Raw genomic sequence first — 12,636 nt, 5'->3', positions numbered from 1 at the left:
TATCACGTAATGATATTTTTCTAACCCAAATTCATTTTTTTGCGTTGTTTTACACTTCTGTCTACATCCTCTAGTGTGCAAGCTAGCTCTCAAGCTGCAAAGCGTTTGAGTCCAATAAATCTAATTTTCGTACATGTGTGGACTACAGCACCCACTTTTATAAGGTATATAAGTTATCATGTTGTGTATGTGCACTTCATGCATGAAAACAGTTGAAGATCATATTGCGAAGGTCACAACTGGCGTGGAAAAAAACACAGTTGAGGACAGCCATGAGTTTCGATCACATGATTTGGATTGACTTGATTGCTGTGACGTGTTGGACAGTGTGTATACATTTTGACATGATGGACAATGATGGCCAGTGTGAATTGGCCTGTATCATATTCATTTTAGTGGCTCATTTCGGTTGGTACCAATGGACTCAATAGTACAGTCGATACTCACAGCTTTCCAGGAGCAGCCAATGTAGTCAACATTAGCTGGGAGATGACACTGTACTCAGTATGTTTACATAATTGTTAGTTAGGGAGTAAATTTCCTTTGTCGCCATTGCCTTCCTTTTAACTATTAGGTTATGTCCTATTCTTGACTCAGAAACAAAATCGTTCCCCTCTTTCTCGAGGTTTTACCAATACCTGTTTTCCCATTTGGCTTGTGGTTCAGAATCTTCTGGGAAATTTAATGACCTGTCATTTTCATGAGGTGTTGTCTTCAATTTTCAAGTTTTTAAAAAAAATTTCATTCCTGTTAAAAATATTTAATTCTGTTGTAATATCTTAATTTGTAATCAGGTATCTTCTTGTGGATACCCTCGTCCTCCTCAGGAGCATGGAATGAGGGTGTCTTTTTGCACTTTATAACTCCATGTCCTGCCAATAGTTCCACAGACAACTCGGAAGTTGTGTACTTTATTTTCAATATTGGAGTCAAAATCTGCATAAATTCAACACTTAGCCTAATAAAGAACATAAATCGATCAAATAATTTTAATTAAACAACTTGTATTGAAAGAGAAAAACACAATTGTTTTTAAAGTGATTTGATAACTAGAAAGAAAGGAAAAGAATAGGGACAAGGTAATTAGATTTCATGTATTGCCATTTAAATATTCTGATGTGTGTTTATACGTCTTATACATTTTCAGTATGAAATAATTGTTGTTACTACGAAATGATTCGTCTACGCTTTTACTAGTGTTTGACTTCTCAGCAGTTTAATGTGCAAACTTTATGAATTTCACTTTAGCCATTATTTTACACCATTGATGGTAGTTTTTTAATTCTAATACTACAGTTCCTTTTTTGTATCACAAATGGTATCTCATAACCACGTTTGTGCCAAAACAAGTGGATTCTTTCCATCCATTACGTTTCTCTAGTCCCAAAAATAATCAATATTTTTATAAATTTAATCTTATTTTCAATATGTTTAGCTGCTGATATGTGACACTTTCTTGGAAATCTCAAGTTTTTCTTAAGATAAAATGTCATTGGAATGTATTATTCAGTTCTTATTTCAAGTATTCCAATACAATATTTGTAGTTAATTTTTATTAGAGCAGTGCTAATTAAATGTTGCAGTCAGTTGAAGTTAGCAGTATAGTTCACTACATGAGAAAGCCCATAAGCTAATATTTACATTTGAAGAAAGTGACTTACACCATTTGATAGTTAAGCATTCAGAATTTTCTGTAAAGTTTTTAAATTTCCAAAACCTGATTATGTCACATTACAATTAAGGTGCTTATTCAAGTAAATGAAATCACAATGGAGAATGAAAGTATCATCCTTGTTTTGTCATAAAAAGGTAAACAGGAATGTTTTCTGTAGTCCAAAATACTGTTTGTTTTTGTACTTCATCCAAAACAGTAATTTCCCACCTAGCCATTTTTCAAAGCATAATGTAGTTATGGGTGTGACATAAGTGACTAATCAGTATGTGACAAGTTCAGTGCGTCTTTATCTACTCGTTTCCTTGTTGCTCCCTGTTGTTTTGGTCACTAATGTTTTTGCATATACATTTTGTGACTGTGTACAATAAAGTGGAAATTATCAAACTGATAGTTTGTGTATGCAATTTATGTGTAGACGATAGTGTCTCTACATAACTGGTGCCTCCAAACAAGAAACTGTGTACTCGTGAAAACGTTGTCTGCCACGCGCCATCTAGCACATAAAAACCAGATTGAGGTACTACAACCCCATCTCCTGTACTTCAACCTCTGGATTCTGCACCACACTCCGATCCAACTCAGAATCTCATGTTAAGAACCATGTCGGTCGCACCATCACGTATAGTGATGCAACCAGAGAATAATGCTTTGTACATCTGTACAGCAGTATCAAGTGACATTAATCTCAATGTGAACATGCTCCTGGTCCTTTCACTTGCGCTGGTACCACTTTTACAGAACAATAGACTCCCTCCCGTCTGCTCTTACGCCCTCCCAGATTGTATTTGCATAGACAGGATTTTCTGTTTGAGCCTCTTCAATCAGAGATATGGTTTTCGATAATGGAGAACATTTTAATCCGACAGTAAATGTGTGATGATTCCGAACAGTTAACTTTAGTGTTCAGTAATCTCCATCAGCGAATTACCTAATTGGTGTTTGGAATATTATACTACACCCCCTTCTCCAATACATCTACAACACTCCCAAGATGGCGCTGATATCATGCTGCAGAAAACCAATCGACAAAAGGCTCGCACAAATCCTGCATGAGAGGCTTGATGACAAGACACCATCGAAATCCTAAAGATACATGTGTGGAATGATTGATGTCAATACCATTTTGGATACTTTTCTGCTACACTACTGGCAACAACAACTGACACCTCAAATTTAGAAGTTCAGCTAACGTTAACTGTCCTCAAAAGACAGACATAATGGAAGAGGCTTCAAGTTGCTGGTAGAGCACACACTTTGCTCAACTCACATGTCATAGTGCCACCTTGACAATCTCTGTAGCTATCGAAGATAGCCAGTAGATTCCAGACCAGTCCAATGCATAGATGCTTTATTGCGGCGTCGCCTCTGCCCAACAACCACCGAGTGTACCCAAGGGTCTCTGAAGCCTCCACACCACCATCGAGAAGCTAGTTAAGCAGTTAGATACATTGCAACTGTGAACCACACCTGCAGAGAGCGCGAGTGCGCACCACGTCCTGCGCCAGTCATGCAGTTGTGAGCTACCTCAGGCGATTATTTGCTGATTTGACAGACATTCATCTATAACACTTAACACAGAACACCTGTGACTCTCTATGATAAAAATCCTGGTAGGACTACTCATTGTGCTGCCAATGGCACTGCCGCCTACAGCTGTTCATAGCTGGCCACTCTTAAGGTATGATGTTTGTAGTTGACACAGAATTGGATGTCAGCATGCTGCTGGTCACAGACAAACTAATATGGCTTCCTTAAATGAGAGTCAATCATTCTCTCCTATGCACATACAGTTACAAGACTTTGGCGTTTGACATTGGTCTCACCAATGATATCAAGTGGACCTACCTATTAACTAACTTTGCTCAGCCCATTTTGGGTGCTGATTTTCTCATGGCGGCCACTTTGACTGTGGACTTACAGAATGCCTGCCTGATTTGTTCCGCCGATGGTCGCACTGTTCCCAGTGTAAAGGATCATTTTACAACACACAACTCACAGGTAGACAACTTAAGTATTTCTGTTTCAAACGATGATTGGTGCTACTGTGAGTCCTACCGTCACATCTTGGTGTATGAACTCCATAACATGGGAGAGGGTTAAGAACAGTGGCGCTTGAAACTACTAAGTTAATGAGAACAGCGTATTAGAATATACTCTGATGGAAACAGATTGTGAACTATAAACAGCCTGAAAAACGTTAGAAAGGCTTCTGACACCCCCCCCCCCCCCACAGTGCAACTGTGTTTCTCTCACAGCAGCGTCTTCGAAAATACAGCACACCGTGAAACTGTGGGGTGTGGCTACACACACTGTGGTGCACCATATTCACATCACTCCTCCTCCACTGGTTTCTTCATGCATCTGTTGGATTGCACTGGAATGGATAAATGAGACCTATGCCTCCATTGAGCAGGTGAAGTCTGCTAGGGTTTTACCATCAACTTCCGATGCAGCATAATGACTCAATGGTAACTAAGACCTCACACTTCTCTCCTGCTGACTTCTACCAAAAGCCATCCTTTTGACGCCACTATATGGAACCAGCTGTGTTACCCACTTCAGTTATGTGCCTTAACGCCCAGCCATCCACTCATGAGCTGGGCACAAAGTCAAGTTTAAACCCCCTTTATGCCTGGTGCTCCATATTTATTTTGTGTGTGTGTAAGGGGGGGGGGGGAGACTGTGTGGGTTTGACAAAATCAACTAATCGATGATATGTGACAAGTGCAGTGTCTCTTTAACTTCTCATTTTCTTTGTTGTTTCCTGTTCTGTTTTGTTCATTAATGTTTTCAAATGTGTATTTTGTGGCTGTGTACAATAAAGTGCATATTATCATATGACAGCCCATGTGCACATTTCATATGTAAATGATAAATGTCCCTATGTAGCTTTAGACATAATGGTTTATTCTTACGACTGTCTGCAAGTAGTTGGACATCACTCGAGAGTAGTCAGTCCATAGTTTGAAAGCAAACAGGTAACATCTGTGTTAGAAGTCTTCTCATTGTTGGATTGATGCCATAGTTATGTATATTCTTTACATGAGAACATGCACTCCATTCACCATGAAACTCAAAATATTTAATGTAATGTTGCTTACAAGTGATCTTTGTGACCTAAATTAATGAATGTTATAATTGAACAGTGATGTCATCAAACATTTTGTGTATCAGACTGAGATATCATTACATTCAGTGATTCATGTGATGTAGTCACTTAAATGAACCACTTAAATATAATAATGTTTAAAAAATTCCTGAAGCATTGTGCTAAATTTGAAATGTCTCATAATAAATGAGACCTATGATAATTTCATGAAAGTAGGAATTTTGTTTTATGCCATAATGGACCAACTTATTTCCCCTTTGAATTGCACATGCTGGCCTGTAGACTTGTCCTAAAGAATGTTTCTAGTGTAAAAACTAGTAACTGTTATTAATAACTGAACTTCTCATGAATAAATTGTGTGTGTTATTGTCAACTAAACTGTCATTGCTGTGCACATTTTTGAGCATCACCATTCCATACTTATGGGAATCAGCCTCACGGTGATTAGGAGGAGATGCTAACCACTCGAGGCCATAAATCACATGTCAGTTCTGTCGCATTTGGTGCCCAAACAAGTGAGAAGTGTTCCATCCTGATACAGTAATTGCAGACTCATGAACACTGAAAATCGTGACTTTTAGTAAACTGTTTGTTAGACAGTGAGTTATTTATATAAAGAGGAGTAGTGGCTATTGGACAGTGTAAATATATGTGTGTGGTACAAGCACACTGAAATTATATTCATACTGCAGAACGGGACAGGGCATAGACAACTTTTCAGAACAGTGTAAATTTTATGTTTTGAAGTATGCGGGTGCAACTATACAGAGAGACCTTCAGCCAATGGGAGAGCAGGACTGCTTGATATTCTGGTAAGTGCCAACTTGGACAGCAGTCCAGCAGCAAGTGATCTCAGTCAACACCACACCCCAGAACACAGAAACTGGCTAGTGTGGAGTAGACTAAAAAGCCAACAAAGCAACATCGAGGAGACAATGTGGAGCTTAGAAGCTGGAGCAGCTAACAGACGATGTGAGGGCAGCCACAACTGATACAAAAATTTATAGAGGTAAAATGTTGAGGGCTTCACCCACTGACTACTGTAATGTGGAGGAGGAGGACAGTTCCAAATGGGTGGGAAAAGTTAACTTTGAGTCGGACTCATGTGAAGTCAGCTGAGGAGAACAGAAAAAAACTGGCCTGAAAACATTAAATTGTTGTTGATGTTAGCAGCACAACAGCCATCAGACATTGATAGATAAGATTAAAAAGTGGACAAAAATGGTAGATGAATTTGTGGGATTAATAATAACCTCACAAATGTGGATACAAAAATTGAATGTGTAAAATTTGGTTTTGAAAATGGAATAAAAAAACTGGTACAAAATACTGAGGTAAACTTAAATAAAGTCATCAATGTTTGTGGAGCTATCAAAAATGAAATTGTGTAAACTGATAAAAAGGGAATGGAATCTGTTACAAGGTCATCTCATAATAATTTATGAATATCAAAGAAATTTAGTTCTAACTGTAGGATATTGAAATTCAGTTTGATCAGATCAAAACAAATATAGATGATAAAACAGAGGCAGTAGAAAAAGAAGTAGAAAGTGAATATGTATCCATCATTGAAAAGTAAATGGAAGAAGTCAATGGAGATATAGGTTCTAAGTTTGTTGAAACTGGAAAGAAAGTACATAGGGTTATACATGATGTTTGTACAGTATCTAGTAGATCTTCTTTTGATAGTTATATAGTGGCCCAAGTTGAGACCTCTACTGTTCTCAGGTTGATGTAGTGTGGGTAGTGGTGGAGGAGGTCAGTTGGCATGTCAGGCGCAAATGATACAACATTAGCGGATAATTCACTAAGTTTTTATGTGGGAAAAAGGGGTAATAAATTAAAACATCATCTCTGATGCTGAAGTTTTACTGCACAAACAATGAAAATGTAGTAAAGTTTGTTGGAAGTCACGACAAGCTCTCATTCTCAAACACTAGCTGAATAAAGTTCAGGTATTTGCGTGCCACCAGTTGCACTGCCTCAAGACAAACATGCAGTTTCTAACTGTAGTTCTTGTCCTATTGAGTTAAACGTTTAAAGTAAAATTATATCTCGTAATGAGTAGGATATGGCAGCATTTAAATTTCTAAATTTGGTCAAATATTACACGAAATAGTCAAAATAAAATTGTCCCTGGCCACCTGAACTGGTACTGGGTTCTGAGATTGTCGCTTGGTAATATAAAGGATACTGAATTCACTGTGTTTCACTCGGAAATAACGCTTTTGTTTTGCATTGATTGACTAACAATAAAGAAATACAGCAGGTACTGTGAACAAAGAGACAAGCTGTATTTAGTTACCACACTCTAATACTGATGGCAGCATAAACTTGAAATAGTAACACTGATTCCTGCTGAATGTACAGCAAGAACAAATAAGTACGACCCTCAGTTCTCAGTGGTAACGAAAGGGTTATGGCAACCAAAGCTACTGACACATGTCAGAATATTTGTTTGTTTGACTTCAAAAAAAGCTTTGTGAGGATGCATATAACTTCAGACAAAATACACTCCGTTAGTATTTTAAGAAATACCTAAACAAGGAAAAATTCTAGGATCAAGACATATAACAAGTAGGCGTTTTGTAAATTTAGAGAGGCAAATCTCCAGTTAATATAAAGGAATATTGCTGACTGCGAGTGGTTATGACTAAAAGAAATTTCTATTAGTCCTATACAGCATAGAAATGTTAGATGGAGACTGAAGAGCCATAAAAGGACAATATTCGAGAGTGATGTGAAATGGTGTAGGGAAGGAAAAGAACAAAGAAAGTGTGAGAGCCACATAATCAGCCCATAGTGATGGGTGTCAGGCAACTGAGATGTAAGCATAACCATTGACACCAACCTGGCTATCATGGAGAGAAAATGGAACATTGACTGGAGCAACAGACAAGGACAAAATACTGATGGATCAAATAGAAATGAAGGTCTACATGTACATAGTTTACAGAAATTTCATAGGCAGTCACTTAGAGTCCCGATCACTGGCTAAACACAAGCAATCAAGCTACTGTGATGTACTAACAGGGAAAAACTGAAAAGGAACTGTGAACAGAAACAACAAGCAACATAACGTAGGATACAAGGCAATCACTTATTAATATCAATGTGAATGGGATAACAGCTGTAGCTTTTAGAGACACAGGCACAGATTTATGTCTTCTTTCTACAGACATGATTGAAGAATACAGGGAAAGGAGAGAATATTCACACTACTAGTAAGTGGTGTCATATTAGCTCGAGCCATTGGACAGAGGATGAATCCAATGAAGTTACAAGCCGGATAGAAATAGAGTCTAATGGTAAGGGAGACGAACTTTCCTGGTTGTTGGTTGGAGTCTTGTTAATAGACAGCATTTTGGGCTTAAGCTTTTTCGAGGACACATAACTCGACTTTTCATCTGGATTTTGAGGGTGTATGTTGAAGAAGATTTTATAGATGTTGATTTACTGAGTTCCAATACCACATATGGAAAGTCCTTCCATAAAGTAAAAGAAAGTAATTAAGACTGAATCTCAAAAAATATTGATGAACATTTCTCAGCTTACTTTTTCAACACTTTCTTTTCAAAGTGTGCGGAAGCAATTGAGGTGTTAAAGTCTACACATGAAGTAGAACTGTGTCGACGGAGACAATTTGTTCCAACTAAAACTTGATATTTTAATTAATATTAATTAATCCAAATACATCATTAACTTAGCAAACATACTACCTTGGCAAATTCTGAGTTCAGATTTGTAATCGATGTATCCAGTAATCAAATGACTGGACTGGATTCAGAGATTACAAATCTGAACTCAGAATGTCATTAATATGTACCACCAACATTCTCTTTCGCTTTTTATATTGAACTTACGATCTGTTTGTTGACTGTCAGTTTGGCTTTATGATAAGCAAAGACACCAGAAAGGTGGTTCTGATGCTGTGCTTGATAATGGAAGCAAGACTGAATAAAAATCAAGACATTTTCATTGGCTATGTCGACTTAGCAGAAGTGCTCGACAACGTAAAACGACGTAAGATGGTCGAAATTCAGAGAAAAAATAGGAGTAATCCATAGGGAAAGATGCCAATACGCAATAAGTGACAGAACCAAGAGGAAACAGTAAGATTGGATGACCAAGAACGAAGCGAATCATATTAAAAAGGGTTTGAGACAGAACTGCTACCTTCTGCCCCTACTATTCAATCTATATGTCGAAGAAGCAATGACAGAAATAAATGTTCGAGAGTGGGATTGAAGTTGTTGGTGATAGTATATCAATGATAAGTTTCAGTGATGAAATTGCTGTCCTATGTGAATGCAAAGGACTTCAGGATGTGTTGGATGGAATAAACACTTGCAAAGTAACAGCCCATTTTTCATAAGATTTTGAAGCTGATTTAGAGTGCCTGATTAACTGTTAAGTCATTAAGTAGGAGCCATATATGGAACTTCGCCTTTTGAGCTCTGCTATTTGATTTTCAACAACTTCGTAGTAAAGTATTGGCTAATAGTAAGTCCATCCGTTGGTTGAAACATATATCTTTGATTCATTTGGTTGGAAGTACGATTTTTCACTTACAAACAATTGGATAACAAAAGAAGCACCAAATATAATATATTTTATAACGTTAGAAACCTATAAAAACTCTCTCTGTCATGCTGTGCACTTGCTATGCTATTGCTTAACATAACAGCATCTAATTACTTCATAATTACTGTAATTCACAATATGAAAATAATTGACAATGTAAACAAACTATTTATTTAGGCTATTAGATTGTATACTAAAATTCTATGTACACTAAAAATAATGTACTCATATTTGAAGTGTGAAGCATGGTAGGGATCCTTGGAATAACGTACTTTCAGTGCAATTAACAAAAATGTAATCAGAATTATTTGCTCGAATTATTTCACTTATTTATCCATGAAAACGACAGATATATGCTGGAGTTTGTATTCCATTTCATGTATTTAGATTTTAATCTCCGAATGATAACATTTTTTGTAATTTTGAATAACTTCTGTGACTGCAATTAACGAAATTACTAAATGCAATGGTGTTCGAATTACTAGCGAGAGTTATAAGACCCGTGAGAAATCATGCAGGAGAGCCAGTAAAATGTGAGATTTTGAGCTGCACTGTGTGAGATAATGTAAAATAAATTTGTGTGTTTTTATTTGATAATTATTGTCCCCAGCAGGCTGCCTATACTGCTAGATGGTGGAGTGAGCTGGGACAGTGATTTAGTTTGGATCAAAGTGATAAAGTAAGCTTGTGAGTTTCAGGTGTACCATTCTAACATGAAGACTGAATGACAGTATTATCTGGCAAGCAAAAGTTTGGACTGGGTGCTGAAATATTCAAGAACTAAAAGATTATGAGCATTAGGGAACTAGACTGTGGAACTATGAATACCAATGGCTACAATAAATCGGACATCAGAAGAACTGAGATCTACTATTATTTAATCTGTTCTTCAACATTGTTGGTTCAATAGACCCTATGAAGAACTTGTTGTTTAGGGAGTGTCTTTCATTTGGTTTCATGATCTGCGATGGCAGTAAGACTGGCAGTCAAGAGGTGGAGAAGGTGGCAAATTTGATGCAAGAGTATGAGGAGACAGTTCAAATTAATTTTACTGAAATACAGTCAGAAAGGGAAACAGTAGGTGAAGATTCAGACAGTTTCTGTTCACTGATTCAAGGTTTCATTCATGGGGAAATAGTTGGTAACAACAGCAACATTTTTAATATGCTTGTGAAACGTACTGGAGAGAAATTAAACAGTGTCAGAAGCTAGACAGCCGGACTGGGAAAAATTTCAAAAATAGAATGTGAAACTAGACAAAAATTAGAGTGTTAGAGAGACAAGGTCAAATACTAAACTTCATCATAAAAGATTTAGACTATGTCAAAGTTTTGGTAGAAAAAAACTGTAGAGATAACTTAGTGGTTAGAAGTGAATTTAAATGATTTTGAAGTGCATGCAAACACAGCATAATAAAATCTGTAGAAAGCTCTGTAGAAAACAATAGTAAGAATGCAGGAAACAAACTGATCAATGAATAGAGAGAAATGATAGCAGCCTAAAACCATACATTACATTAAAAATGAAAATGACAGTATTAATTTGAAATTAAGTGATTGAAATAGAATATTTAATTAAGAATTGTCTGTTGTAAAAACTGATGTTGTGCATATGTCAGTGATATTTCAAATGGTAGGACAAAGTTAGATGAAACTGAGGAAAATGTTACAGCCAGAAGTATTTGTAGAAACAACGGTAGTACTTGGAATTTTATAAACATGAAGGACTCTCCCAGGTAAAACAAAGTGATGGACTTTATTGACCAGTGTTGGAACAATTTTACTGATAGTGTGTCAGACAACTTGGAAATTAAATTCGTCAAGAAATTTTTCGATGAGAAGGCACAGTCATTGGCTAATCAGAGAGTATGTACAGAGCTGGCTTTCACAGAATTCGAAAATGCATTCTGAAGAGTTTGGTCTGAAACCAAACAAGCTAGGATTAAATTAGAAGTCTTGATTGGTCTATGTTTCAAAGGAGGTCTGGCGGTTTCCAGTGATTAAGGGCGGCAGTGTGGTACTGGTGTGCAAGACTCGCATTCCCCCTTGGCTATAGAACTTACTTGGAGTTGCTTTGCCAATCTTCATTTCAGGATAGCCATCTGTGATTTCCTGCACAACTGCTTCTTCGAAGATAAGATGCTACTTTGGAGGAATTTTTTGTACTTTTACCGATATATAAGTATACCCCTGTACATACATTTACGTGATGTGGAACCATCACCTAACATAACCAGGTGCACATACCTATCGCTATGTGCACACTTTTCTTCCTCCAACACATGATGGTTCCCACATTATCTTAAACTGTAGTCTTCCTTTTTGTGTCTTTGTGTTTGATTGTGTGTATGCGTATGGGTAATCGTGTAGTTTGATTTTTTGGGCAGCTTATGGAAAATAGGTTGAAGGTTATAGAAAACCACAGAAGTTGAGAAGGACTTCAGCGATAGAAGTTTATGCATATGGACAGAGGGAAAGATAGACTGATACTCAAAAGAGAAGTAAGAGAGGAAAAAGTAGAAATGCTTGCTAAGATCGAAGAAGAGAAAGAAGGTAGCTCCAAAGACAGGAATCCCTTCCCATTCCCCTTCCTCATGATCTTCATATCGCCTGTATTGGAGTGAGAAGCCGAATGGGTAGGATGTTAAACGTCTCCTGCAGAACGGATATACTCACCTTCACCTTTGAAGTCCCTGGAGAAAGACCTTAGCAACTCCTATGGAATGGCAAATGGTGAAGAATCAGTCACACTTGTCTGCAAAGCCTGTGTGAAAGGTGTGGTGTGTGTGTAGTGTTACACTTATGTACCTACACTACACACCCCTTTGTAAATCGATACAAACCCTCCCCATTCATATGATATCTCACCAAAATGTATAAAATACTCTAAAAAATAGAAGATTATACACTATAATCAAATAGTTGTTCAGCTAGTCAATTCACACATTACCGTTCTTAAACATACTACTCTTATTCATTTTATGTCATCGAGATAGCACTTTGCTTACCACCAGATTATTATTCGGTTTGATCCATATTATGTCTATAGATCACCGGTTATTCATGATTCCTTAAATTAGTCACAATCGTGTAGTCATGTTCGGTCACTTAATTCCTAATATGATAGGATAATTTAAGAGGTTATGAATAGATTACATAATAGTCGAAGATCTGAAGGGAATTCGGTGTAGTAAACTAACATGGAAGTAACACCGAACCCAACTCAGGAACCGACAGTTGTCACTCTGCCCGTTAACACAGAATGTTTA

The sequence above is a fragment of the Schistocerca gregaria genome, chromosome 7 (assembly GCF_023897955.1).
Source record: "Schistocerca gregaria isolate iqSchGreg1 chromosome 7, iqSchGreg1.2, whole genome shotgun sequence".
Classification (NCBI taxonomy): Eukaryota; Metazoa; Arthropoda; class Insecta; order Orthoptera; family Acrididae; genus Schistocerca; species Schistocerca gregaria.
The sequence above is the reverse complement of the archived record's forward strand: the minus strand, read 5'-3'. Positions refer to the sequence as shown.